This window comes from Triticum dicoccoides, chromosome 5B, assembly GCF_002162155.2.
Source record: "Triticum dicoccoides isolate Atlit2015 ecotype Zavitan chromosome 5B, WEW_v2.0, whole genome shotgun sequence".
In the NCBI taxonomy this organism is placed as follows: Eukaryota; Viridiplantae; Streptophyta; class Magnoliopsida; order Poales; family Poaceae; genus Triticum; species Triticum dicoccoides.
Window position 1 is genome coordinate 364,272,535 of NC_041389.1, and position 25,173 is coordinate 364,297,707.

Here is a 25,173-nt window from a genome sequence, read left to right on the forward strand (position 1 = left end):
GAGGCTCCTTGGTATCCCCAGCTACGGTGAGGACGCCGCCGCTCCCGGGCATCTTCATGAGGTTGTAGTTGCTGCCATGAACTGAGCCAGGGCAGGGTATCCGAGGATGGCTTTGTACGGGAGGCTGATGTGAGCAACTTTGAAGTTGACCAGCTCCGTGCAGTAGTTGTCGTGGGTGCCTAAGGTCACAGGAAGGCGGATCTGCCCTAGGGAACTGGAAGAACCGCCTCCGACGCCCGAGGAGGGCTTGCTGGGTCGGAGCCGCTCCAGCGGTACGGGGAGGAGGCTAAAGGCCTCCACCGAGAGCACGTTGATGCCGGCACCGCCGTTGATGAGGGTCTTGGTGACGAGCACCTGGCAGATGGTGGGCGTGTAGAGCATCGGGAGCACACCCGAGTAGGCGGTGTTGACGGGGTGATCCTTCGAGTTGAAGGTCAGGTCAGCCTTGGGCGCCACCCAACCCGGGGGAGCCCCTTGCCGCGCGAGGACGGCGCCGATCTGGCGAAAGAACGGTTGGCATGGCGGTCTGAGGGCGGCGCCTGTCGTGGAATTGTCACGGCAGATGTCCTTAGTGTGAGGACTTAGTCGCGAGGCCAACGCATCTATGCGATAGCTTGAGAGGGGTTGGGCGGAATCGAGAGACGCAACAAGACAAGGATTTAGACAGCTTCGGGCCCCGGGAAACATCATCCGGTAATAACCCTACATGCTATTTGTGGCTAGGTCTCATTATGATCATGAGGGAGTCACCGGCTTGGCCGGCTCTTTGTGTCTAGCCCTAGAGATTGTTTCTTGTCGCTTGTTCCCCTTTGGGGAGCCTTGCCCCTCCTTATATAAGTTGAAGGGGCGGCTTACATGTAGAGTCCTATTAGGATTAGAACTAACTTATTCTCTATTACAAGTCGGATACAAGTACGGGTCTTGCTTCCTCGTAAAGGAAATATTCCTCATGCCTTCTGTCTTAAGCCGGCCCTCCATAATATGAGCCGGCCTACTGGGCCTTGGGCCTAGTCTTCTATGTGACCCGTCGTCGAGGTCATCCGAGTGTCGTCTGACCAGTGAGCCGCCAGACCCGTGAGTCGCCAGTCCTCCGGCGGGTCATCGGTGAAGCGCCAGGTCCGGCCGGGTCATACTTCCGGCCGGGTCATACCGCGGGGTATATCCCCAACATTAGCCCCTAGTTTAATTTGGATTTATCCATGTTAAACTGATCCTGTAAAACAAACACAAGAACAACTTTGACAGATTGTGTTCCGGGTTAAAAATTCTTGTACGCCGGCACCTGATCATCCTTAATTCCTTGTGCTCCGGGTTAAATATTCTCTTGAGACGGGACCTGATTATCCTTAAGTCCAATTGTCATTTCCTTCATCTAGAAAATCTGGGTCAAATAAGCTAGCTTCATACTCAATTTGCTGATGTTGCTTTCTCACATAAAAATATTGTGGAGAATAATCCACTTGAGTCGGCTTCCAAGGCGCCAGGTTAAATAATTTTGGTATTCAAATACTCATCTGATATTCAGCCGGCTTGAAGATGTAAAACTTGCCGGTTTATCATTACCAAAACTTGCCGGATTATAAAATAGACGATGCCGGGTCATAATTGTTGTTGACACTGGTTTATGTAATTGATCCTCCTGATTTGCTCAAAACTAATAATTTGAAGATTTTTCTCCCTTATATCCATATTACCTGTAGCCCCCAAGTCTTGAGCAGAACAAAGTGATGGTTTAAGACTTGCTCCAATAAATGTTGCAACCTTGAAGAAATCCGGTTTATTCATCTCAATCATAAAAACTGAATATTCCACACATGCAACCCCCAAGTGTCGGGTTGTCATGCTTGCAGCAACCTAGGACTTGTAATTGCTTTATGCTCATGAAAATTTCAACTAGTGTAGCCCCCAAGGGCCGGATCATTATGCAATAATGAGCAGGGACTTTGTAGCTATAACCATATAAATTTGAACAGCAATGTGTAGCCCCCAAGGGTCGGGTCATTATGCAATAATGAGCAGGGACTTTGTATATAATTGATAATAACATCATATAATATAGTCTCCACCATGGTGCTTGAACCCACGTCCACAAGGTTAAGAGCTTTGTACTCCACCAACTAAATAGTGGACTGTTCAATATAATGGATTAATGCTTGTGTACCTTGAATTTTTGGCAGGAGCAATTGGTAGCTCCCAAGGGCCAACTCATTTAGAATGTGATGAGTCGGGTCTTCAATAAGTTGAGCAAAAAATGACTTTGCATTAGCCCCCAAGTGCCATGGTGCATGCTGGCAATGACATGGGACTTGCATATTTGATATAATCCCAATCTCAATAATATAGCCCCCAAGTGCCGGGTCGTAAGCCTGCAGCGACTCGGGACTATTCCTTCCATTGTAGAATGAATAATATCCATTGATAAAAATAATAGCCGTTGCGCTAAAGCGACTTTGAAAACCTCAATCATAACACTGGCTATTGATAATCACAATAGAAATCCAGCCATGTTGGTTATTCGAGATTTGAATAATATAATCCGGTATGAAAACCTCAATCATTCAATATCATCATGAAAATCCAGCCAGTTTTGGCTATTAAAGATTTGAATACCTCATCGCTTGACAAGTAAATCCGGAGTTTAAATACCTCGCGGCTCTTGGCCGATGACGACTTAATGCGCATTCATTGTAAGCCGGAATCTTTGTAACTCAGTGGCCTATAGCCCTTGAGAAAATCAATAATTGATAACCCTTTTGAGACACCAATTTCAGTGATGAGCTTGGACTGAAGCATTTATATAAGTCATAATTCTGCAAATCCCTGCACACAAGTAGATCACAAGAACCCTTGGCGGTTTACCGCAGGGCGGGTCATAATACCTCACATATAACCACTGTGATATTGAATTTGTACTGCCGGTTTACATGACCTGTGCAGTAAGGGTGATAACCCAATCTTTAGAAGCCAATGCTTCCACATAGATGATGATTGTCATAAACTGGCGACTTATAGTCAAAAGTCAAGTCGGGTTAAGCATAAAACACTTATATACATTTGAGATATAATCCAAAAAAGGTCTCAAGTCAAACCCAAAATTGTTCGCACAAAAGACTTAAAAAACTTAAGGCTTCTGATTCGTATACGATCAGAAAACCGTTCCAAAGGGGTTGAGCTAAGATTCGAATACGATCATATAGCCCCCAGTGGCTTTGGCGTTGCCGATCAAGAGGGTACCGACAGCTATGTTCTCTTTGGTTCGAATACGACCTATGTTTGAACAGGAAGCCCCCAAATGATCTTGAGAGTTGTTTAACGACGCTGATTCGAATACGATCCACGTCGGACCCAAAAGAGGTTAAGCTATGATTCAGATACGATCAAGAAGCCCCCTAGTGAGTTTGGCAGTGTGCCGATCAAAAGGGTTTTGACAGCTATGTTCTCTTTGGTTCGAAAACGACCTATGTTTGAACAGGAAGCCCCCAAATGACCATAATAAGATAAGCCGTAAAGAAGGATACCCATGTTTGAACCACGCATCATGGCAGCAAGCTCTTTTTGGCAACCTTTAATTTTTTCTGAGAACTCGAACTTGCGAGAGATTAATTCTTTTTGAACCGGAACTTTAAACCGGATTTGAAAGCTCGAAAAATTTGTGAGGGACAAATTTACCTTGAGCCGGATTTTGAACCGGATTTGAGAGCTTCAAAGCTTTGTGGTAGATAAATTTCCCTTGAACCGGCTTTTAAACCGGATATTAAGAGCTTCAGTGCTTTGTGGGCAAGATATATCTCTTGACCCGGATTTTAAACCAGAATCCTTATTTTGAGCCGGAAATCTTTTGACGGGCTTTAAATTTTCATCGATCTAGCAGTAACCTCCGGGGCCGGGTTATTTTTCCCTTCAATGACCCGGTGTTCTTGAATTTATTGAAATCGGCTAACTTTGTCGAGTCATACCATTGTAGCCCCCGAGTCTCAAGACGACTTGAGGGGTTGGCTTGAGATTCTCCACATTTGACCATAGCAGAAAGGTGTATATCATCGGTGCTGATAGCGTGATGTGAATCCACAGAAGGTTGAGGTGACTGCGGTGGGTTATAAATGATCCCATATGAGCCATGTCAGCAACTCGGCCAATGGTTCCTTCCAACTGGTTATTTGAAGTTAACCAAACCGTAGTGGCGGCGACTTGTGCACCTACCCACTGAGCCATCCAGTGCAGATGGTGGCTGATAATATATGATAATTTGCCTCCAATTTGTTGGAAGAAAAAATCGGGCTTCCCAAGTAGTGACTTACTCATACTCAATAAATAGCTCATCCAGAAAAGGGTGGCCCGGTGTGTTGATGTAGACCAGGCCGTGAGAGACGGTCGGTAAAGATGACCGCTGCGTCAGAGGCGGCTCAGACGGATGAATCGGCCGCGGTGCTGTAAACCGGTGCATGCGAGTCAGCCACGTCGTTTTGATGTAGTGAACAATTGTCCTGCATCAACAATATTGCAGACCAAGGCAAAGATAAACTGCTCTTTGACAAAAATAATATGTGCCAATAAAATATATTTAAAATGGATATCACCTGATGTGTCAGGCTAGAAATAATCCGCCATGAAGTTGATGATCACGAGGTTAAGTTGAAATCACTCACGGGTGAGTCGGCCGCGGGAGCAGACAGATGAATCAGCCGCAGCGTTCGAACGGGTGAGTCGTCCTCCTTGTTGTAAGCCAGCGTGGTCGCGAGAGACGGCCACGGCGTTGTAAGCCTTCGCGGTCGCGAGAGACGACCACGACGTTGTAAGTCGGCGCGGTCGCGAGAGATGGCCACGGCGTTGTAAGCCGGCGAGGTCGCGAGCTAATCGCAGGCACGGTAAGCCGTGCGGGCGGCGAATCAATCGCGGACGCGGTCTCGGCGAGTTGATGTGGATTGAACTGCACGGGTGATGGCTTGCGCGCACGCGTTTAACAGCAAGCAGGTGCGGAGGCCTGTGCATGATGATGCTAACGCATATTTCATAGGCATAGCATGAGTCCACCTTTATAATAAATCATTGTCCCTGCATACAGAAAAATATGTAAAGTACAATAGTTCTTTAAAAGAATTTAATATGTAATAAAAAATAGACCGGACTAATATCACCTGATGTATTTGGACGGGAGATGTCTGTATAGATTGGTCAAATGACTCTGTAGTCAAAATACAGGCTAGCGTACTAGTACTTCCTCCATTTTTTTGTCAACCATCTGGTGATTTTTGTCCATCTTCATATGGGTATGTGGTGCCGTTTCCTTCTCCTTCATCAGGTACCCAGACCCGCCCAGGCAACCAACGGTGCGGCAGGCAGCTGGTAAAATGTACTTTGCGACGGCGGGGTCGCTACGATGGCGGCTGAGTGAGGCGGGAGCGGCTTGGCGCTAGAAGGAGGGCGACTCAAAGCGGCGCGGTCGCGACAGAGGAGAGGCGCCGGCGGCTCAGAGGGCCCTGGCGAGCCCACATCAGAGACAAGTACGGCGGCCCTTACGTCAGGGGCATACAGACGGAGGTCACCTCGGCGAGGTCACAAAGGCGGCGGCAGCGGCTCAACACCTGCTCCGACGAGGGCGGTGCAAGGCCAAGGCAGAGACAGGGTTAAGCCTGATGGCGGCGGCTTTAGAACTGCAGCGACATGCGGCAGACGTGGTGACCCGGTGAAGGCGACTTTGACGACGGTGGACGTGTTAACAGAAGATTGGAGCGGCGCGAAACGGCAGCTCAAGGCCGTAGCGACAGGTGGAAGAGCCCAGATGAGGCGAAAACCGCGTCTCGCAGAGGCACAGGCGCCTCAACGCAGCCGGCGGAGGGTGCTTGCGGCGGCCGTATCAGCCAGCCGGCTCGGCGAGGTGCAACGGCACCCGGTGCAACGGCACCCGGTGCAACCATGGATGGAGGCGAGGTCCAGCAGGAAAAGGCGGGCGGCGGCTTGCAGCCATAGAGACGGGAGTGGCTCGGCGCGGAGATGGCCGTGGAAACAGGTCGAAGCAGAGGCGACCACGGCACCGGGGTTGCTCGGCGACTCGTAGGCAGCCGCAGCACAGGCGCCAAGCCGGTTTGGAGCGGGCAGCCCGAAGTGGAAACAAGGCCGTAGCGGTTGACTTCTAGTCCACGCTCACGTAGCAGCCTTTCAGGCGCGTGCTCGGCCAATTGACTCTCTTGTGTGTTGGCATGGATCAAGGAGCAACCGTTGGTGAGCAAAACCACTTGGAAAGCCTTATGTGAGATCAATTTATGGTAATGATGGCCTAGGAATTTTGTCCCTTGGAAGGTTTGCTTCTCCGTGTAGCAAACAGAGATTTAAAAAACTGATTTGGAGATGTCAGAACATGAGTAGTCTTCGGACTCGTTTTGACTAAACTGCAAGTAGATGATTAGGCGTACGCGGGCCGTCTGCCTTTGCCTGTTGCGAGCAAAGAAGAACTGGGAACGGACACGGTCATGCCCAGAGATAGAAAAATTTTGTTAGTCTCACGCGGCTTGCGGTAACGGCTATAGCGGAACATCCAATCGGTGTCGACGGCTTGCGGCGGCTCAACCGACAACCAACGCAACCCTAATCCTCTTGATCCCTCTCGATCTTGATCCAATCTTGTACTACATGCCAGCTCCAGGCTAATCACGATCTTTGATCACAAAATGATGAATTGCAGGCTCTGTCCTGTTGCCGGTTCTCCCCGTGCGATCTTTCTGTATCTTCTTGAGCCATTCTTTTTTTCATCGGATTAATCACGAGCTCCTCGATAGAGAGATCCCTCCAAGAACTCAACACCACCGTGCACAGGCCGCACGGTGGGCGCCAACTGTCATGGAATTGTCACGGCAGATGTCCTTAGTGTGAGGACTTAGTTGTGAGGCCAACGCATCTATGCGATAGCTTGAGAGGGGTTGGGAGGAATCAAGAGACGCAACAATACAAGGATTTAGACAGCTTCGGGCCCTGGGAAACATCATCCGGTAATAACCCTACATGCTGTTTGTGGCTAGGTCTCATTATGATCATGAGGGAGTCGCCGGCTTGGCCGGCTCTTTGTGTCTAGCCCTAGAGATTGTTTCTTGTCGCTTGTCCCTCTTTGGGGAGCCCTGCCCCTCCTTATATAAGTTGAAGGGGTGGCTTACATGTAGAGTCCTATTAGGATTAGAACTAACTTATTCGGTATTACAAGTCGGTACAAGTACGGGTCTTGCTTCCTCGTAAAGGAAATATTCCTCATGCCTTCTGTCTTAAGCCGGCCCTCCATAATATGAGCCGGCCTACTGGGCCTTGGGCCTAGTCTTCTATGTGACCCGCCGTCGGGGTCATCCGTGTGTCGTCTGACCAGTGAGCCGCCAGACCCGTCAGTCGCCAGTCCTCCGGCGGGTCATCGGTGAAGCGCCAAGTCCCGCCGGGTCATACTTCCGGCCGGGTCATACCACGGGGTATATCCCCAACAGCGCCTGCGAGCCGCCCAGAAGAGCTGCGATGACCGGGGGCGCCGGCGCCACGTAGTTGGCGAGGAAGAGGTTGCGCAGCTCCTCCAAGGAGGCCACAGAAGAAGCCGGCAGGTTGAGCAACCATGCCCGCGTTACACCAGTAAGTGTCATGGCAAGGCAGTTGGCCATGACCTTGTCGTCGCCCCCGGCCTTGAGGACAGCCTCCTCGTATGCCCGCAGGAAGACTGTCGGGTCCGCCGCGCCATCGTAGCGCAGCGACATCTCTGGCTTGAACTTGTGCGCCCACTGCAACTGCCGCAAGGCGGGGGCCAAGGCTCGAAACCCCTAGTGTTGGGAAACATAGTGATTTCAAAATTTTCCTACGCACACTCAAGATCATGGTGATGCATAGCAACGAGAGGGGAGAGTGTTGCCACGTACCCTCGTAGACCGAAAGCAGAAGTGTTAGAACAACGCGGTTGATGTAGTCGTACGTCTTCACGGCCCGACCGATCAAGCACCGAAACTACGGCACCTCCGAGTTCTAGCACACATTCAGATCGATGACGATCCCCGGACTCCGATCCAGCAGAATGTTGGGGAAGAGTTCCGTCAGCACGGGGCATGGTGACGATCTTGATGTTCTACCGTCGCAGGGCTTCGCCTAAGCACCGCTCAATATTATCGAGGACTATGGTGGAGGGGGGCACCGCACACGGCTAAGAGATCAAGAGATCAATTGTTGTGTCTATGGGGTGCCCCCTACCCCCGTATATAAAGGAGCTAGGGAGGAGGCGGCCGGCCAAGGAGGAGGGCGCGCCCAGGGGGGAGTCCTACTCCCTAGGACTCCTCCTTTCCAAGTAGGAGTAGGAGAGAAGGAAGGGGAGGAGAGAAGGGAAGGAAGGAGGGGGTGCAGCCCCTCCCCCTAGTCCAATTCGGACTAGGCCTTAGGGGGCGCGCGGCCTGCCCTAGGCAGTCCCTCTCTCTTTCCCGTATGGCCCAATAAGGCCCAATACTCCTCCCGGCGAATTCCCGTAACTCTCCGGTACTCCGAAAAATACCCGAATCACTCGGAACCTTTCCGAAGTCTGAATATAGTCGTCCAATATATCGATCTTTACGTCTTGACCATTTCGAGACTCCTCGTCATGTCCCCGATCTCATCCGGGACTCCGAACTCCTTCGGTACATCAAAATTCATAAACTCATAATATAACTGTCATCGAAACCTTAAGCGTGCGGACCCTACGGGTTCGAGAACTATGTAGACATGACCGAGACACGTTTCCGGTCAATAACCAATAGCGGAACCTGGATGCTCATATTGGCTCCTACATATTCTACGAAGATTTTTATCGGTCAAACCGCATAACAACATACGTTGTTCCCTTTGTCATCGGTATGTTACTTGCCCGAGATTCGATCATCGGTATCTCAATACCTAGTTCAATCTCGTTACCGGCAAGTCTCTTTACTCGTTACATAATGCATCATCCCGCAACTAACTCATTAGTCACATTGCTTGCAAGGCTTATAGTGATGTGCATTACCGAGAGGGCCCAGAGATACCTCTCCGACAATCGGAGTGACAAATCCTAATCTCAAAATACGCCAACCCAACATGTACCTTCGGAGACACCTGTAGAGCTCCTTTATAATCACCCAGTTACGTTGTGACGTTTGGTAGCACACAAAGTGTTCCTCTGGTAAACGGGAGTTGCATAATCTCATAGTTGTAGGAACATGTATAAGTCATGAAGAAAGCAATAACAACATACTAAACGATCAAGTGCTAAGCTAACAGAATGGGTCAAGTCAATCACATCATTCTCCTAATGATGTGATCCAGTTAATCAAATGATAACTTTTGTCTATGGTTAGGAAACTTAACCATCTTTGATTAACGAGCTAGTCAAGTAGAGGCATACTAGTGACACTATGTTTGTCTATGTATTCACTCATGTATTATGTTTCCGGTTAATACAATGCTAGCATGAATAATAAACATTTATCATGAAATAAGGAAATAAATAATAACTTTATTATTGCCTCTAGGGCATATTTCCTTCAGTCTCCCACTTGCACTAGAGTCAATAATCTAGTTCACATCGCTATGTGATTTAACACCAATATTCATATCTGTAAATGACTAACACCCATAGTTCACATCGTCATGTGACCAACACCCAAAGGGTTTACTAGAGTCAATAATCTAGTTCACATCGCTATGTGATTACACCCAAAGAGTACTAAGGTGTGATCATGTTTTGCTCGTGAGAGAAGCTTAGTCAATGGGTCTATCACATTCAGAGCCGTATGTATTTTGCAAATATTCTATGTCTACAATGTCTGCATGGAGCTACTCTGGCTAATTGCTCCTATTTTCAATATGTATCCAGATTGAGACTTAGAGTCATCTGGATCGGTGTGAAAGCTTGGACCGATGTAACTCTTTACGACGGGCTCTTTTATCACCTCCATAATCGAGAAATATTTCCATAGTCCTCACTGAGGATATTCTTGACCAATGTCCAGTGATCTACTCCTAGATCACTATTGTACTCCCTTGACAAATTCAGAGCAAGGTATGCAATAGGTCTGGTACATAGCATAGCATACTTTATAGAACCGATGACTGAGGCATAGGGAATGAATTTCATTCTCTTTTCTATTTTCTGCCATGGTCGGGGTTTGAGTCTTACTGAATTTCACACCTTTGCAACACAGGCAAGAACTCTTTCTTTGATTGTTCCATTTTGAACTATTTCAAAATATTGACAAGGTATGTACTTATTGAAAAACTTATCAAGCGTCTTGATCTATCTCAATAGATCTTGATGCTCAATATGTAAGTAGCTTTACTGAGGTCTTTCTTTTAAAGAACTCCTTTCAAATACTCCTTTATGCTTTCCAGAAAAATTCTACATCATTTCTCATCAACAATATGTTACTCACATATATTTATCAGAAAGGCGGTAGTGCTGCCACTCACTTTATTGTAAATACAGGCTTCACCGCAAGTCTGTATAAAACTATATGCTTTGATCGACTTATCAAAGCGTATATTCCAACTCTGAGATGCTTCACCAGTCCATAGATGGATCGCTGGAGCTTGCACATTTTCTTAGCACCTTTAGGATTGACGAAACCTTCTGGTTGCATCATATACAACTCTTCTTTAAGAAAACCATAAAGGAATGCAGTTTTGACATCCATTTGCTAGATTTCATAAAACGTGGCAATTGCTAACATGATTCGGACAAACTCAAGCATCGCTACAGTTGAGAAAATCTCATTGTAGTCAACACCTTGAACTTGTCGAAAACCTTTTTGTGACAAGTCGAGGTTTGTAGGTAGTAACACTATTATCAGCATCTGTCTTCCTCTTGAAGATCCATTTATACAATATGGTTTGCCGATCATCGGGCAACTCCACCAAAGTCCACACTTTGTTCTCATACATGGATCCCATCTCAGATTTCATGGCCTCAAGCCATTTCGCGGAATCTGGGCTCATCATCGCTTCCTCATAGTTCGTAGGTTCATCATGGTCTAGTAACATGACTTCCAGAACAGGATTACCGTACCACTGGTGCGGACCGAACTCTGGAAGACCTACGAGGTTCTGTAGTGACTTGATTTGAAGTTTAATCATCATTATCATTAGCTTCCTGACTAATTGGTGTAGCAATCACTGGAACTGATTTCTATGATGAACTATTTCCAATTTAGGAGAAGGTACAATTACCTCATCAAGCTCTACTTTCCTCCCACTCGCTTCTTTCGAGAGAAACTCCTTCTCTAGAAAGGATCCATCTTAGCAACGAATATTTTTGCCTTCATATCTGTGATAGAAGGTGTACCCAACAGTCTCCTTTGGGTATCCTATGAAGACGCATTTCTCCGATTTGGGTTCGAGCTTATCAGGTTGAAACTTTTCACATAAGCATCGCAACTCCAAACTTTAAGAAATGACAACTTAGGTTTATTGCTAAACCATAGTTCATACAGTGTCGTCTCAACGGATTTAGATGGTGCCCTATTTTAATGTGAATGCAGCTATCTCTAATGCATAACCCCAAAAAGATAGTGGTAAACTGATAAGAAACATCATAGATCGCACAATATCCAATAAAGTGCGGTTACGACGTTCGGACACACCATAACATTGTGGTGTTCCAGGTGGCCTCAACTGTGAAACTATTCCACATTGTTTTATATGAAAGCCAAACTCGTAACTCAAATATTCTCCTCCACGATCAGATCGTAGAAACTTTATTTTCTTGTTACGATGATTCTCCACTTCACTCTGAAATTCTTTGAACTTCTTCAAATGTTTCAGACTTGTGTTTCATTAAGTAGATATACTCATATCTGCTCAAATCATTTGTGAAGGTCAGAAAATAACGATACTTGCCATGAGCATCAACACTCATTGGACTGCATACATCGGTACGTATTATTTCCAACAAGTCAGTGGCTCGTTCCATTGTTCCGGAGAACGGAGTTTTAGTCATCTTGCCCAAAAGGCACGGTTCGCAAGCATCAAATGATTCATAACCAAGTGATTCCAAATATCCATCTTTATGGAGTTTCTTCATGCGCTTTACACCGATATGACCCAAACGGCAGTGCCACAAATAAGTTGCACTATCATTATTAACTTTGCATCTTTTGGCATCAATATTATGAATATGTGTATCACTACGATCGAGATCCAACAAACTATTTTCATTGGGTGTATGACCATTGAAGGTTTTATTCATGTAAACAGAACAACAATTATTCTCTGACTTTAAATGAATAACCGTATTGCAATAAACATGATCAAATCATATTCATGCTCAATGCAAATGCCAAATAACATTTATTTAGGTTTTAACACTAATCCCGAAAGTATAGGGAGTGTGCGATGATAATCATATCAATCTTGGAACTACTTCCAACATTCATCGTCACTTCCCATTCAACTAGTCTCTGTTTATTCTGTAACTCCTGTTTCGAGTTACTAATCTTAGCAACCGAACAAGTATGAAATACTCATGGGCTACTATAAACACTAGTAAGGCACACATCAATAACCTGTATATCAAATATACCCTTGTTCACTTTGCCATCCTTCTTATCCACCAAATATTCAGGGCATTTCCGCTTCCAGTGACCATTTCCTTTGCAGTGTAAGCACTCAGTTTCAGGCTTTGGTCCAGCTTTGGTCTTCTTCACGGGAGTGACAACTTGTTTGCCATTCTACTTGAAGTTTCCCTTTCTTTCCCTTTGCCCTTTTCTTGAAACTAGTGGTCTTGTCAATCATCAACACTTGATGCTCTTTCTTGATTTCTACCTTCGTCGATTTCAACATCACGAAGAGCTCGGGAATCATTTTCATCATCCCTTGAATACTATAGTTCATCATGAAGTTCTAGTAACTTAGTGATGGTGACTAGAGAAATCTGTCAATCATTATCTTATCTGGAAGATTAACTCCCACTTGATTCAAGCGACTGAAGTACCCAGACAATCTGAGCACATGCTCACTAGTTGAGCGATTCTCCTCCATCTTTTAGCTATAGAACTTGTTGGAGACTTCATATCTCTCAACTCGGGTACTTGCTGGAAATATTAACTTCAACTCCTGGAACATTTCATATGGTCCATGATGTTCAAAACGTCTTTGAAGTCCCGATTCTAAGCCGTTTAAGCATGGTGCACTAAACTATCAAATAGTCATCATTTTGAGCTAGCCAAATGTTCATAACGTCTGCATCTGCTCCTACAATAGGTTTGTCACCTAGTGGTGCATCAAGGACATAATTCTTCTGTGCAGCAATGAGGATAAACCTTAGATCACGGATCCAATCCGCATCATTGCTACTAACATCTTTCAACACAATTTTCTCTAGGAACATATCAAAATAAACATATGAAAGCAACAACGCGAGCTATTGATCTACAACATAATTTGCAGAATACTACCAGGACTAAGTTCATGATAAATTTAAGTTCAGTTAATCATATTACTTAAGAACTCCCACTTAGACAAACATCTCTCTAGTCATCTGAGAGATCATGTGATCCAAATCAACTAAACCATGTCCGATCATCACGTGAGATAGAGTCGTTTTCAATGGTGAACATCACTATGTTGATCATATCTACTATATGATTCACGTTCGACATTTCGGTCTCCGTTTTCCGAGGCCATATCTGTATATGCTAGGCTCGTCAAGTTTAACCTGAGTATTCCGCATGTGCAACTATTTTGCACCCGTTGTATTTGAACGTAGAACCTATCACACCCGATCATCACTTGGTGTCTCAGCACGAAGAACTTTCGCAACGGTGCATACTCAGGGAGAGCACTTCTTGATAATTAAGTGAGAGATCATCTTAAAATGCTACCGTCAATCAAAGCAAGATAAGATGCATAAAGGATAAACATCACATGCAATCAATATAAGTGATATGATATGGCCATCATCATCTTGTGCTTGTGATCTCCATCTCCGAAGCACCGTCGTGATCACCATCATCACCGGCGCGACACCTTGATCTCCATCGTAGCATCGTTGTCGTAATGCCATCTATTGCTTCTAAGACTATCGCTACCGCTTAGTGATAAAGTAAAGCAATTACAGGGCGTTTGCATTTCAGACAATAAAGCGACAACCATATGGCTCCTGCCAGTGGCCGATAACTCTGTTACAAAACATGATCATCTCATACAATAAAATATAGCATCACGTCTTGACCATATCACATCACAACATGCCCTGCAAAAACAAGTTAGACGTCCTCTACTTTGTTGTTGCAAATTTTACGTGGCTGCTACGGGCTGGGCAAGAACCGTTCTTACCTACGCATCAAAACCACAACGATAGTTCGTCAAGTTAGTGTTGTTTTAACCTTCGCAAGGACCGGGCATAGCCACACTCGGTTCAACTAAAGTTGGAGAAACAGACACCCGCCAGCCACCTGTGTGCAAAGCACATTGGTAGAACCTGTCTCGCGTAAGCGTACGCGTAATGTCGGTCCGGGCCGCTTCATCCAACAATACCACTGAACCAAATATGACATGCTGGTAAGCAGTATGACTTGTATCGCCCACAACTCACTTGTGTTCTACTCGTGCATATAACATCAACGCATAAAACCTGGCTCGGATGCCACTGTTGGGAAACGTAGTAATTTCAAAATTTTCCTACGCACACTCAAGATCATGGTGATTCATAGCAACGAGAGGGGAGAGTGTTGTCCACGTACCCTCGTAGACCGAATGCGGAAGCGTTAGAACAATGCGGTTGATGTAGTCGTACGTCTTCACGGCCCGACCGATCAAGCGCCGAAACTACTGCACCTCCGAGTTTTCTAGCACACGTTCAGCTCGATGACGATCCCCAGACTCCGATCCAGCAGAATGTCGGGGAAGAGTTCTGTCAACATGATGGCGTGGTGACGATCTTGATGTTCTACCGTCGCAGGGCTTCGCCTAAGCACCGCTACAATATTATCGAGGACTATGGTGGAGGGGGGCACCGCACACGGCTAAGAGATCAAGAGATCAATTGTTGTTTCTATGGGGTGCCCCCTGCCCCCGTATATAAAGGAGCTAGGGAGGAGGCAGCCGGCCAAGGAGGAGGGTGCGCCAAGGGGGGAGTCCTACTCCCACCGGGAGTAGGACTCCTCCTTTCCTAGTAGGACTAGGAGAGAAGGAAGGGGAAGAGAGAAGGGAAGGAAGGAGAGGGCGCAGCCCCTCCCCCTAGTCCAATTTGGACTAGGCCTTGGGGGGCGCGCGGCCTGCCCTAGGAAGCCCCTCTCTCTTTCCCATATGGCCCAATAAGGCCCAATACTTCTCCCGGCGAATTCCTGTAACTCTCCGGTACTCCGAAAAATACCCGAATCACTCGGAACCTTTCCGAAGTCCGAATATAGTCGTCCAATATATCGATCTTTACGTCTCGACCATTTCAAGACTCCTCGTCATGTCCCCAATCATATCCGGGACTCCGAACTCCTTCGGTACATCAAAACTCATAAACTCATAATATAACTGTCATCGAAACCTTAAGCGTGCAGACCCTACGGGTTCGAGAACTATGTAGACATGACCGAGACACGTTTCCGGTCAATAACCAATAGCGGAACCTGGATGCTCATATTGGCTCCTACATATTCTACGAAGATCTTTATCAGTCAAACCGCATAACAACATACGTTGTTCCCTTTGTCATCGGTATGTTACTTGCCCGAGATTCGATCGTCGGTATATCAATACCTAGTTCAATCTCGTTACCGGCAAGTCTCTTTACTCGTTACATAATGCATCATCCCGCAACTAACTCATTAGTCACATTGCTTGCAAGGCTTATAGTGATGTGCATTACCGAGAGGGCCCAGAGATACCTCTCCGACAATCGGAGTGACAAATCCTAATCTCGAAATACGCCAACCCAACATGTACCTTCGGAGACACCTGTAGAGATCCTTTATAATCACCCAGTTACATTGTGACGTTTGGTAGCACACAAAGTGTTCCTCTGGTAAACGGGAGTTGCATAATCTCATAGTTGTAGAAACATGTATAAGTCATGAAGAAAGCAATAGCAACATACTAAACGATCAAGTGCTAAGCTAACAGAATGGGTCAAGTCAATCACATCATTCTCCTAATGATGTGATCCAGTTAATCAAATGATAACTTATGTCTATGGTTAGGAAATTTAACCATCTTTGATTAACGAGCTAGTCAAGTAGAGGCATACTAGTGACACTATGTTTGTCTATGTATTCACACATGTATTATGTTTCCGGTTAATACAATGCTAGCATGAATAATAAACATTTATCATGAAATCATGAAATAAATAATAAGCATTGGCGCCGATCGCTGGAGCCGGAAGCGCGATGTCCACCATGAGGGCGAAGCGCGGTGTTGGCGGAGTGCGGGTCGACGGAAGGAAGAGCTCCGGCGCAACCCTACCCGGCGTGCCAAATGTCGGATATCGGGTTCCGGCCAAACCCTAAGGTTCGAACACTGGGGTGCGCACGAAGATTTCCTCCTACCGAATCTTTCTCTCAGCCTCGCCGTGATCCCTAAGCTATATCGATGAACACACAGCACAAGAGACACGCGATTTATACAGGTTCGGGCCACCGTTGTGGTATAATACCCTACTCCTGTGTGTGGTGGTGGATTGCCTCTTGGGCTGATGATGAACAGTACAGGGGAAGAACAGCCTCGTGAGAAGACGTGTTCTTGAGCTGGTGTGGTGTTCTGCTTGGAAAGGATTCGATCCCCTTCTACTGTGGTGGTTAGCTCTATTTATAGAGGCCCTGGTCCTCTTCCCAAATATTGAGCGGGAAGGGATCCAACAACGGCCATTTTGAAAGGGGACAACTAGTCCAAGCTATCCTGACTAAAGGTGGTCTTCACCTGTCAAAGGCGCTGGTGATGACGCTGTCTTGGGGTCCACAATGACCTCCGTCCTGCTGTCCTGCCGGTCTTGGTCTTGTTGCACCGATATGGAAAGCTTTGCCCGATGCCCCAGTACTCCGCGCCTGCGCTTGCCCCCTAGCACCAAAGAGGAAACAAGGACACTGCATGGGCTAGCGCCTGCCTGGCACCCGCCTGGCCTTAGTCGTCATGGCTTGCGTCATGGGAGCCTCGCGAGGTTCCCTTTGCCTTGATCTCTCCGCCCCCTCGCGAGCCTTCCTGGTGAGGCCGCCCCTGAGGGGGCCTTGTGTCGTCCGCCCCGCGAGGCTTGGCTCCTCGCGAGGGTCTTGAGTGTTGGTTGATGAAGACGGGCCATACTGGGCCACTGGTGGAGCCACACCGCAGGCCGCAGGCAGGCAAGTCTGGGGACCCCCATTCCCAGAACAACGATACACGTAGCGTGTCCGGCTCAGTTTTTAGCTTATCCTGCCTTACAAGGCAAGTCATCATCCCGTGGCTCACACATCCGAGTCCTGGGCTATCATCAGGCCCGCCCCTATGAGTCGTCCTCTTGTTTTATCTTCTTGGGCCTTCCTGGATCTTCTTTATGCTAAACCATCAATGGTGTAACCTGGCTTTTCCTGGGCGGGTCACACCTCGGTGTTACATCCCCAACACCTACCACTCATATAAGTCGTGGCCATCCTTGACTATAGTGTACTTAGGAGGAGGAGATGAACATGTAGAGTGAGTTTGCAGTGTGGGTGTTGTTGATGAATGACACCCCCAAGTAGCGGTGATAATGACCACGGGGAGGAGAGCAATAACATCAACAACATGTTGGCCTTGTTGGCTTCTTCGATATCAATAACGACGACCGGCTCACCATGCAGGTGCTAGAATGCTAGAGAATGGTGGAGAAGAACAATGGATTGCTTATGGAGCTAATCAACAAGGATGGCAAGGACGACCACGACAGTGAGAATAAGAAGGTGGAGCGCATCGCCATCGGCCGCCAGCTCTGTAGGGAGAAGAAGAATGACAAAGGTTTAATGATAAAGAAGTCAACAATGGCACCTGGTGTACACAAGGATCCTAAAGGTATATGCACTACAAACAAAGACACATCCGTGACATTTTGGGCCGGAGGAAATTTTTTCCTGCCATGCTTATGACACTTCTATGACGACAATTGTGACAAAACCCGGTATCATCATAGATGTGGTGGGCTCCTAATTCTATGACAAAAAATCTTGATAGAAAACAGGCTTTTCGTCCTGGGTGGGCTAGAGACGCAGCTGCATGACATTCTTTGGGCCGTCCATGACGAAAAAAACCATGGTAGAAGCAAGGGCGAGGAAAATATCGAGGAGTTCCCGCTTACGGTGGGTGGTCGAGGGCCGAGCGATGCATGTTTCTCTCGTACACGTATGCGCGTGGGTATGAGGCGTTGGTCTCTAACTGAACCCGAGGGAGGCGTTCGCTTACTGAACCCGAGCGACTGCACTAGCTACGTTACTGAACCCCGATCGATCCCTTGCTGTTAACTGAACTCGATCGAGTGATTCCTTCGCTACTACTGCTAACTGAAGCCGATCGAACCTGGTGCCTCCTTCCCTTGATGAATAGTGAGCGTTCTTGGGGGATGGATGAACAGTTCCCGGTGGGGGGTGGATGAACAGGACCTCGTGGTAGTAGAGGCCGTTGCCACTGGATGAACAGGACCCTGATCCATCGAGCCGGTAGGGGTGGATGAACAGGATCCCATGGAGGGCTAGATGAACATGACGACCCCGTGGAGAGCTGGTTGAACAGTAGCCGGTGGAGGGCTGGATGAACAATAGCCCGTGGAGGGGTGGTTGAACAGGACCCCATGGAGAGGGCTGGTTGAATAGTAGCCAGTGGATGAGCGGTGGAGGCTAGATGAATAGGAGCCCGTGGATGAATAGCCGCAGATGGAGGCTGGAGGAGGTCGACGGTGGATGAACAGTAGCCCGTCGAGACTGGAGGAGGTCGACGGTGGAGATGAACAGTAGCCCGTGGAGTCCCGTTTTGTGGTATGCCACACCCCTCTCGGTGAACAAGACCCCCATTTCGATCGTAGCGCTCCAACACAAGTCTGTTTCCTCCATTTTGCGGTACACCACACCCCTCCCTATCAACTGGACCCCATTTCGACCGTACCCGGTGGAATACAAGCCCGTTTCCTCCGTTTTACGGTATGCCAGACCCTTTCCGATGAACAGGACCCCATTTCGACCATACGCGGTCCCAAAAGGCCCGTTTCCTCCGTTCTGCGGCACGCCAGACCTTGTTTCAGTTGTTCCGTCCAAGCCGGTTCGCTCCCAATGAACATGACGTATTCCTTTGTTTCCTGCTGAACACGATGCATTCCGTTGCCTCCCCATGAACATGATGCAGTTTCTCCATTCCGACCCAGCTGGTTGGCTTCCGATGAACAGGATACCGTTGCTGCCGTCCGTGGCCTCTCCATGTACATGAGCCCTGGCCGTACGTATGCACGAGTACGCATTCGAGACCCTGCCCGTATGTACGTACGTGGCCATATTTACTTTCTTGCACCCTGGTTATACGTACGTGTACATGCTACGTCCGCGCCTCTACTATGACACATGCCCTTCCTTCCTCAGCCACGGTTCATCACTGCAGCCTGCAGACAGACCGATCGACAGTATGTATGTTCACGTTCGCGACCAGAATGACAACGCTATGTATGCTTCGACCAGGTGAGTCCAAACTGTCAGGCATTTCCTTGCGTGCGAAGATGTAGCTAGTGGGTCCCAACAGTCAGGGGGAATTTTTTTTCATGAAATACGGTGGCCCGTCCAATGGGTTCCCCCTGTCAGGTGGAGGAATAATTATTTTATGCGTAATAAGGTTGCACTTCCTTGCTGCGGCCGTGGACCCAACTGTCAGCCTCTCCACGTACAGTTCTCTTCCGACGGAAGTCATTTCTTGACCACATAGACCAGGCCGCGCCCTGAGCACCAATGCGGTGGACGACGGCGAGGCCTAGGAATGGGACGAGGCGGAGCCGGGGAAGACGGGATAGTGGATGCCCACGTGGAGAGGAGTACGAGGGTTGACGGGTTCGTTTGCGGTGTGAGGCTGCTATCGCTGCAGAATAACAGGGGTTGTGGGTGAGTAGAGGGATGGCCTGGCTAGAAGTTGGAGTAGGGTGGGGCGGTCAGGCCTGCATGGCAGCAGAGCCAGCCACCGGAGGCAGGAGCAGGCGGCACGGCAGACGCTCATTTGGGCGGCTGGAGCAAGAAGACCAGAGGTTGAAGCACTACAGCTGTTGAATGGACATCGTACGGTCACCGGAGCTATAATCGTTCATATTGACTAAGTTGACAAAGCCCTCCTTCCGTGTCAACATAGTAGGTCCACTAGTCTGCCTCCCACTATGGTGGGTCCCAGCTAGCAGGGGGAGTCCTCATTTTTTTTGCGTAATAAGGAGGCACTTCTTTGCGTGTGATGATAGAGCTGGTGCATCCGAGCTATCAGCGGGGGGATGCTTCTTTTGTTAAATACAGTCGCCCTTCCGGTGGGTCCCTGCTGTCAGGTGGAGGAATAATATTTTATGCATAATAAGGTTGCACTTCCTTGCTTGGGCCATGGACCCAGCTGCCAGCCTCTCCACATACAATACTCTTCCGATGGAAGTCGTTCCTTGACCACCTTGACCACACTGCGCCGAGAGCACCAAGGCGGTGGACGACAGCGAGGCCTAGGAAAGGGACGACATGGAGCGGGGGAAGACGCAGTAGTGGATGCCCACGCGGAGAGGAGTGTGAGGGTTGACTGTTTCAGCTGGGTGTGAGGCTGCCGTCGCCGCAGAAGAATAGGGGTTGTGGGTGAGTAGAGGGATGGCGTGGCCAGAGGTTGGAGTAGGGTGGGACGGTGAGGCCTGTGTGGCAGCAGAGCCGGCCACCGAGGCCAGGAGCAGGTGGCAGGACCGACGCTGGTTTGGGCGGTTGGAGCAAGAAGAACAGAGGTTGAAGAAGCACTACGGCCATTGGATGGACATCGTACGGTCACTGGAGCTAGAATCGTTCATATTAACTAAGTTGACAAAGTCCTCCCTCCGCGTCAACTTAGTAGGCCCACAAGTTAGCCTCCCACTATGGTGGGTCCCTGCTAGCATGGGGAGTATTCATTTTTTGTGCGTAATAATGAGGCACTTCCTTGCGTGCAAAGATATGGCTGGTGGGTCTGAGCTGTCAGCGAGGGGAACATTTTTTTGTGAAATATAGAGGCCCTTCTGATGGGTCCCAGCTGTCAGGTAGAGGAATCATTATTTTGTGCGTAATAAGGAGGCATTTCCTTGCATGCGGCTGTGGACCCAGCTGTCAGCTTCTCCACGTACAGTCCACTTCTGATGGATGTCGTTCATTGACCATGTTAATCACGCCGCGACGAGAGCACCAGTGCGGTGGATGATGGCGAGGCCTAGGATGGGAATAACACGAAGCCAGGGAAGACTCGGCAGTTGTTTCCCACATGGAGGGGAGTAGGGTTTACTGGTTCGTCTACCGTCGCCGGAGAATAATAGCAGGTGTGGGTGAGTAGAGGGATGGCTAGGCCAGCGATGGGAGTACGGTGGGTCGGTTAGGCCTGCGCGGCAGCACAGCCGGCCATGGGAGGAGGGAGGCGGCAGTCCCGTCGGCGCTTGTTTGAGCGGCTGGAGCAAGAATAGCAGAGATTGAAGAAGCACGACGGCCATTGGATGGACATCCAACAGTCACTGCTCTTGTGTGTTGACTAAGTTGACACAACGTTGCGTGTGCATCAACCTTTTTTAGGAAAGCGTACGTGTCAACCTATAGTAGGCGCAGAAGTCAGCCTCAAATGTGTGGAAAACAGCATACAACCCATCTGCCATTATTTCTAATAATTTATAGCCCATTTGCTAATTCTTAAGGATTTTTTTGTTGCCCATCTTCTTTTTGTTAGCATTACAGCCCATATTGTGGCCACGATTAAAAATTATATAATATTTTTGGTGCAGTCAACTGTGTTTAATCCCGAAATTTCGAATCCCATTCAAACTAATTTTAAAAATAAATTTATATAAATATAAAATCCAAATAATTGTCCAAGCATAAAAATCAACTGAATTTAAAATCTTGAAATGAAAAAATGAAACAAATTCCCGGTTTGATGTGTTTTAAAAATGTACATCCCATTTCTCATTACTGATAGCCCATTTTCTGGGCAGGCCGAATGAAACTCTCCTCCTCTTGTAAGATTTGCAGCCCAGCAGGGCTGACAAAGCAAGGAGGCCTTGGTTGGGTATTTCGTTAAAAAGTAGAACTGGGCTAGCCATTTTCAGCAAGAAAAAAACACAACTTGGCTCATGGTGTGGTAAACATATATAAAACCCTGGCTAGACTGGCCACAACCCGCGCACAACCCCGTTGTTACCCTGATCTCTCTAAAATAGTATAAAAATAACAACTGCTTCCTCAAAAAAAGTAAATAACAACTGCGTGACCTGCTGGATCCCTGGTGTCAGCCGCTCGTTGTGTAATTCTCCCGTTTATTGACTATGTTGACAATGGCGTGGGCCCCAGATGTCCAACCATTAGGAGTAACCATTTTTTTGGGCTTGTAATAACGAGGCACTTGCTTGCGTACTACCATGACCCTGGTGTGTCTCTACTGTCATCCTATCCACGTACAATCATATCCTTGTTCCTCTCAGTTGTTGACGATGTTGACAACGCAAGAGGGCGGCGCACCGTGCACGGCAAGCTATCTAGGACGGAGGACAACGGCGAGGCCTCGGATGGAATGAAAAGGAGCCGTGGAAGATGCGTCAGTCTAGTCGCAGGCGGAGGGGAGTATGAGGGTTGGCTGGTTCGAGTGCGGGTGCGTGTTGGCGCTGACGTCGCCAGAGAATAACATGACGTGTGGGGGAATAGAGGGAGGGACTGGCCAATGTTGGAGGGTACGATAGGGCGGCGCAGGCGCAGGCAGCCGTGGGAGGCGAGAGCAGGCAGAACCGACGAGGTGGTTTGGTTTGGGCGGCTGGAGGAAGAAGACAAGAGATAGAAGATACACGACGGATGTTGGATGTCAATCCAACGGCCGGTAGGCAAAATTGTTTGTTGACTAGCTACTAAGTCGACACCACCTTTAATAGGCTTTTTCCTCATGGGTCCCTAATGTCAGAATACAAATCTTTCACGGTCATGCAACCTTTCTTATGAAAATTTACATCCCATTTGGTGTGCTAGTTCAAAATAAGTTTGTGGGTGCTGGTGGGGGCTAATCACTTGGGTTCTGTAGTGCACAGTGAGCTCAAGCAGGCGGCGAGAGTGATGTTATTTCCCTTAGTTGGGAATTTTTACAATATTTCACTCTTAATCAAACGAATGGCAAGCCATTTGCCTTGTTTCAAAGAAAATATGACAGTCACAACCGAGTTGAGAAGGGCAACAACATCTAACTCCATCTTACAAACTGTACAAAAGCACGAGGGTTAATTGTTCATTAGGTTTAGACAAAACCCAGATTGAAAAGGTCAACAACATCTAACTCCATCACTATTTTCGGCAGTTACTGTCAAATGGATCCGTCAGGTCCATAGAATGAACATCCTGGGTCGTGAAATTTACTGGATTATGGCCACAAGATGTTGTAAAAGAAGCCCGACACATTCAGAAGGTCTTTTGTCCACTTGAAACTCCTTTTTTCTCTTCGACATACCCATCCATCAAAACCATGTTGATGATGAACTTAAGCCTGATGGACAATAGTAACCTCACATTCAACACGAAGAATGTGACAAATCTAGTGTTTGCATGGTTGGCTAGATATCGTTCCAGCATCATTGTCCTCAATTGAATGTCATGAGAAGTAGGAAAATCCCGGTGCTTATGAATCGACCGATTGGTTATAACTTTCTTACCCCGTCCTGTTGCCTAAATAGACATGAAGATTGAAAACAATTAAGGTTTAAAAAAAGAGTGTCGAAAGAGCAACAACTGAACAGTTAATTCTAGTACACTATATGCGGGCTTCCAATGTGCGTGAAATTATCACCTTTATATACAACTTCTCCAGACAAAGCATTGCAGCAAGCCAATAATCTTGTTCAGATCAAAACTATTCATTTGGATATATAAGATCTTGACTAGATCCATCACCATTGGTGTAACACCCCAAAAATTTAACCATGTTTTGAATTATTAAAACTTTGCCAGGAGTTTAAAAATTTTGCTTTCTGGATTTTCTGTTGATTTCAGAACCACCTTTCTTTAATATTGAGGAGTTTTACCCCAAGTGGAAACTTTCCAAAAAAATTATTGGACTTCTATACTCTCTCAATAAAAAAATTCTTAATCAGTGGCTTTATTTGCATAATTATTTTTTCTGAGCTTTATTCTTTTAAAATGATTTTCCATAAGTTTTGGAGCCTCTTTTGCACTGCAACCATTTGATAAATGCATCAAAAAAATTTCACCAAAATTTGGGGATGACATATGATGTCCCTAAATCACTTTTATGCAAAAATATTCCTTAGTCATTTGGAGATTTTTAGTTTACCACAAGTTTTTAAATCTGGTCCAGTTGCACTTTTGCACTACAACCTATTTAAATATTTCTTTAAAACTTCCACCAAAATTTGGGGAGGTTAGTAGGAGTATATTATCCACCTTTATGCAAAAACCCAGTTATGTCCTTTTAAAATTTTGAGTGAATCAACCTCATTTTCATTCTGGTCCAACTTGAGGATTTGTACTGCAACCATATTTTTGCTTGCTCTTTTACCCATGATTCTTTTTCCTGCTTGTAGTCTTTCCTACAAAACCCTTAAGTCCAGGAGCATGAACCCATTGGAATATTTTTGGTCCATGAAATGACAGCCTTTAGTTTCTGCCCAAAACTGACTTTCTCAAATATTTGCACTAACAAGTTTCTACTTTTGGCAAACTAACCTAGCCACCATCACCTACACCAAAAGAGACTAGGATCTGGAGATTTTGGCCACTCCAAGAACTGCCTAGGTGCCTCTAGCATTTTGTCAAACACCTTGAGTGTATGAGCAGATTTGGCATAAGTTTTGGTTTGCATTGTGAACTTGATCCTCTGATCAAACTAGCTTGTCCACTAAGCCTCTAGAATACCCTAGCTTAATCCTGTTAAACCCCAGCTCCACCCTAGCCTCCTAGCATGCACTGGCATTATGCCGAGCACCTGGTGCGCGTGCTCTGGGCGCGCCCAGAGCGCACGTTTTGCATGCGCGCACACCGAGCCGCCACATCTCACTGCCCC